The sequence below is a fragment of the Colobus angolensis genome, unplaced genomic scaffold (assembly GCF_000951035.1).
Source record: "Colobus angolensis palliatus isolate OR3802 unplaced genomic scaffold, Cang.pa_1.0 Scaffold262, whole genome shotgun sequence".
NCBI classification, from domain to species: Eukaryota; Metazoa; Chordata; class Mammalia; order Primates; family Cercopithecidae; genus Colobus; species Colobus angolensis.
Genome location: NW_012115844.1, coordinates 4,711,482 through 4,717,148, shown reverse-complemented (window position 1 = coordinate 4,717,148; position 5,667 = coordinate 4,711,482). Strand labels below are relative to the sequence as shown.

Here is a 5,667-nt window from a genome sequence, read left to right as displayed (position 1 = left end):
AGAAAAAAAAAAAAAAAAAAAGAAAATGGACTAATACAAATAGTAATAATAATAATAATAATAATAATACCATTTACTGCTTACCAGAACCATATGTAGGGTATTTTGTTCAATTTGGTTTCTGTTATACAGCAACAATCCAAATGACCTAGATTTTTCAACATTGAACAATCGTGTCATTCTGTGCCAGAGACTTCTCCTGAGCCAAGCCTGTCCAGTGAACAAATGCACAGTGTGGATCCAAATGAGATCATCATTTCATCTGTAACTTCAAGTACATTTAGAACCTAACCCCTGAATTAAACTTCCCTTTGCATAATTAACTCTCTCTTTTTCTCTTCTTTTATTCAGGATCACTTATCTAGCAAGATGGGAGACAAGTCTTTCAGTCTAGGTATGCTGAATTATACAGTGAATTCTACAACCTGAGTCTCAGTTTCTCTAATCTGAAAGATGAAGCTATGAGTGCTCATCCTTCTTTGCTCATAGGATTATTCTGAAGACCAAATGTGATGATGAAAGTGAAAGCACTCTGTAAAGTATAAACTGCTGTGCAAGAATAGTTCCTCAGATAATTACTGAGTAATTTCTATGTATCAGTGCTGTGAAAAACTCTGAGGATTTGAAATTGACTAGGAAGGTATTCCAAAAGAATTTCTATCATTTTTCATTAAATCTTAATATTTCCAGAGGATTAGTACATTTGAGGAATTGTAAGACACCCAAGACTTTGATAGATGAATGATAAAAAATAAATAAGGATATGATGAAATTAGTTTTCTGCAGAAATCACCGTAAAGTAGAACTTCTTCAGGTCAAATATCTTAAAAAGGGACAAAAGACCAAGAATCTAAGGAAGGTTTGTTTAAATATAAAATAAACTCATAATAATAATGCTAACAATGATGATAATAGCCACTACCATTTACTTTGTATTTAATAATTGCTAGACACCATGATATGCATTTTTATGTACTGAATCTCATTTCTCACCACAAATTCGAGCGGTAGATATTTTCATTCCATTTTATAAAGGATAAACAGTGGTTCTGAGGACTTAAGTAACTTGCCTAAAACTACATTGCTAGGAAGCAACTGATTCAAACCCATGATATCCACATCTCAATGAATGGATGGCGTGGTGTAGTGAAAACAGCGTGTAGCAGAAGTAGGAGTTTGGGATGGGGACAGTGTCGAGGTGTCCTGTGTAAAGTGCCCAGACAGATAAAACTGATCGGGAGATCCCTAGACTTGCCCATGAGTGAGTATGTCCTGATGTATAAATATCTGCAGGTAGCCATGGGGCAGACTGGCTTTGCAGGTGCCTGTCAAGGCATCAGACCTCCCATAGCTCAGCAAATCCAGCTATTGAAATTACACAGTTCTGACTTTGTGCTCACCAAGCTACTGCCCAATAGCAATTTAGTTTCTGGTGTACATTTGTCTCCTGGGAGGGAATATGCCAGTCATCTGAACTTATAATTTGAGCACACTTGAACAAAATCACCAAAGATGGATGGATAGGCCAGAGTACCAGAGTGGACTGACCTCCTGAGCTCTATCAACTTTGTGTGCCTTGGATTCAATTAGCTTTCCGGGTCTTCAAAACTGATGGTGAAATGTGGTTCTTGGGCCCTCCACAAAAATTCAGCCCTCTCAGGGTTTGGGCCTAGGCTATTAGTCAGCCCTCATCTTTATCTTACACTAAATTGAACACAGAACCTACCGTGGTTAAAGATTATCACCCAAACACATGGATATTAATTTTTCATGTTGCATCTAGACCTTTTGGCTTATCTTAGTTCACATGACAAACCACAATACCATTTAAACACGATAGGATTTTGATTCTCATGTATAAATGTATAGGAAGCAGTGTTTCAATTAGTATCACCAATGAAATTTAAAAGAAACAACTAAAATACATATTTTGCTAATGCTTGTGGTGTATTTGGGAGTTCCTTAAATGCTGTTGGCTAGTTTGGAAGACAGTGATGAATGCCCTGATCATGAACCTGGGCACTTCAGCAGGGCACTGATGGAGCACCATACCAAGAGCAGGAGCTCGGGGCTCGGGTGGACCTGGGTCTCATTTCTGGCGTATCCTCCTAATCATTGCATGAAATGGAGCCTGCCTGAACTTCAGAATCCACTTTTGTTAAGTAAGAATTAAGGACGCCTACTAAAAAAGTGATAAATGGTGAGCGTTTTTTGTCTATCAGCAGCACTTCAATGGTAACCTGTAAGTCATTGCTCTTTCGAAGACATGATTAAAATTAAGCAGAATAATCACAATAATGATTCCCACGTATTCTGCCCGCAAGAGTAACAAAAAATAAATAATAAACACAAAAAGTCGTCCTTTTATGGATAGCTCTATTCCACAGTTCTGTTTGTTTGTGTGTGGCGAGGGTGGCGGGGAAGGGGGGCAGGCGTTATTTTTACTGCTTATATCTAAACTGATGCTTCTCAGTTTTATTGGTAACATCAGTGAATGTTTGGTTTAATTTGTTAAAAAATCACAAATATAATTTAAATTCAGGTACTTATCTCTCTGGTTAATAATTTGGCCCCTTTGAACATTTTATGTCTCTTTGTCATGCTAGAAGGGTAGGTACGGTCTGGAAGAACTCTGCAGAACTCAAGTCTTGGCAGATGTTGGCAGTAGCTTACGATAGTGGATATAACTGCTTCATGTACTAGGATTCAAAAAAGGATGCTTCTAGATTGCCCTCTACTAGTCTTCATGTAACCATTTAGCCAGTTCCTGGCTGTCTCTTCTGTGTCAGACACTCTGTGCACATTTGCTCTCACTCTCGAAGCAACACACAAAATGTATTCTTCCACCCAGTTTCAAATTACACAACACCGACAACAGCTAACTGAAGATCAGAGAGATTAAGCTACCTACCTAAAGACAAACAGTGAAGTCACACACTAGATTCACATCCATTTTTGACGATCTCAAAGCCCTGTTTCCTTCCATTTCACCAAGTTGTCCTTCCTCATCTTTTCTACGCCCCAGTTTCACCTTTTAAATGCACTAATATGTGCTCTGCCTACTTCATTAAGTGGTTAAGATCATTCAAGAAGAAACTATGTATTCAAAGGCCTAGATTACATAAGGCTGTGCAACTGTGGAATATTACCACTCTCTAATGAGATTATTAAAATACAATATTTGTAAACTTACATGTATTAATCAATTCCGTAGTGATTGTGATCATATTTTATGAATAAAATCAGAGCTGATTTGGAGTGAAGAAAGGAAAGTAGTGGAGAAAGAAGCCAACACTTATTGAATACCTGCTAAGTGTTAAGAATGCCACCATATTTCATGTAATATAAATATTATATTATTGAGGCTAAATAATTGTCAATACAAGTCTTATGAGATCTTACTCTATTAAAAGAGGCAGGAACTGAGGGTCAGATATGAAGCCACATCCCTTGTCCAAGTGGCAGAGTCAGGATCCTCACCATTTTGGTCAGGCATCAAATCCTACGAACTTTCTAAGACAGCACCTGACTCGTGGCAAAGTGATCAAGAAACAGAATCCCCTGGTGTTCAGGCCAGAGCTGGCCAGATGGTACAGAAGATTATCAGCATTGGTTTTCAAACGGTCTGACCTACAGAAACATCTGAGAGGGCTTGTTGGGAATAAGAAAGAAATACTACCATTTAGATGGTTGGTGTCAGACTACACAGGAGTGAGTTTAGAGATGAGCTCTGTGAAACTGCACACCAACACTGTTCACCATTCTGATCAGTTAGTCAGGAAAATCAGTTTCCTTTTGAATTCTGTTACTGACATTAGTGACTGAACAACCTTGCACATATTACTTAGAGAGCTCAAGTTCTTCACCTGTAAACCAGGGAAAGTAATAGCCAACTCTCCAGACCAGCAGGAGCTGAAGGTAAGTAAATGCCAGTTGCCATTCCTACTTCTCTAGGGCATATTGTATCTTAAGTTTCTCAGGATTTCTGAAGCTCTGTCATTTCTCTGGTAGGCCTTCAATTAACCAGTTCTACCATTGTCTTCTTGATATTTGAAATGATTATTCCTGGTGGTTTGGGAGGACCCTGGAAATCCAAAGAACAACACTATTGAGGAGCTGTGCCACAGTATAGACAAAGAGAGACAGCCAGAGAAACAGCCAGGTAGGTAAGTAATAGACAAGTAATACTCACAACAGAGAAGTCAAATAAGTAAGACTGGTATAAAGTAATAAAAACAGTATTGATAAAAAGTTCAGACATATCAGCACCTTTTAAAATCAAAGTATCCATATTTTGATGATAGTCATTTTCTTTTCTGTCTCACTCCAGTTTGTTTGCTTTATGCGAGAAAAACCCGGTAGAAATGACTCCTGGCACTTTTCAAGGTAAGAATTTAGCCCCAACTTTAACCTCACTTTTGAGCTCATTACTTTTGTGAGTGGAAGGATGTCTGCGTGATTCCAAAGTCTAAGTCTCCTCTACACCAAAGCAGAAAGAAAATCGTATTACTTTAGGAAATGTTAAAAATATATTTCCACAGGGCTCCAGGAGTTAACTTCTACTTTGAATGACCTACTTTGAATGGAGGCTTTCTTTCTAGGGGGCTTACTTAATGAAAGTCAGCCAGGAAAGCCAACCACAGGGCCTGGTCTTTATATTTCAGTTGCAAACAGTCAGGGAGTCCAAGCTCCAGGAAAAGAAGATTGAAAACATTTAGTCTTTTAATTTTCTGTGGGTAGGTATCCTGATTCCTTCTCCCAAAAGAATGAAAGGATCTTTAACAATTGAGTTAAGGGCTTTCTTCTTGCCCTTTTGATGCTATATAGAAGGCCCTGACTTCCACGTTAGAAACACATTTTTCCTTGCTGCTCAGGTCTTTCCTAATGATCACTTATGACAAGGACATGACCATGAGATGATCACTCAGAAGAGATGGCCTAATGAGTTTACCTGAACAGCGTGGAGAGCACCAAGGGATCTGGGCTGAGGTGTCCGTCTCCTGTGAGGAGGGGCGGTAGCTCGGAGACCTTGGGGTGCTGGAAATCAATAAGGCGGTGGGTTGAATTCTTCTCAATGCTAAGCGGTACCCTTCAGCAGAAAACCTCCTGATAGGTACGTTTTAGGCCTGGTTTCCTGTGAAATGCAGCCACAGACCTGAGAGGTCTGACCTGAGGGCTGGCAGGACTTCCTCTTCTTAGGCTGGAGTGCAATACGTGAAACTTTCAGAGTCTGAAATCTTCCAAGCCAAAGGGTGTGTTTAAAGACACACGGTGTCCTTATGTGGCACTTCATAGTTATCAGAACACAATAAAAGGAACTGCTGGGCAGCACCCAAGCATGGAAGGTTGGTTTTGTGAGTCTTATTTTGTGAGTCTTACTTTACATACATAGTGGACATTATCTGTCTTGTAACTTAATTTTGCAATGGCTTCCTGAGACCTCCCCCCAGACACAAGGACCAGGTGTTGTGGAGAGAACCTGGGAACTAAAGGATAAATGCCTGCCTCTTATTCTTGCTGTGTTAATTATTAGCTATGGGATCTTGGACACTTTGAAGTTTATTTCTCAAGTAGTTTGAGTGATAATAATATTTGTATTTTAGAGACTTTTTTAAAAAATGAGGGATAATTGAGGATGATATTTCCTTCATTGAGGAAATGATATTT

General features: G+C 39.1%; 1 protein-coding gene across 1 annotated transcript in view; it reads right to left on the bottom strand.

Moving 5' to 3' along the window:
• Positions 1 to 5,149, bottom strand: part of CLNK (cytokine-dependent hematopoietic cell linker) — a 188,651-nt gene extending 183,502 nt beyond the window's left edge. Inside the window, exon 1 of the mRNA XM_011947358.1 lies at positions 4,952 to 5,149. The gene's annotated coding sequence lies outside the window, so the exon portion shown is untranslated. The remainder of the gene's footprint in view (positions 1 to 4,951) is intronic.
• Positions 5,150 to 5,667: the final 518 nt, after the last annotated feature.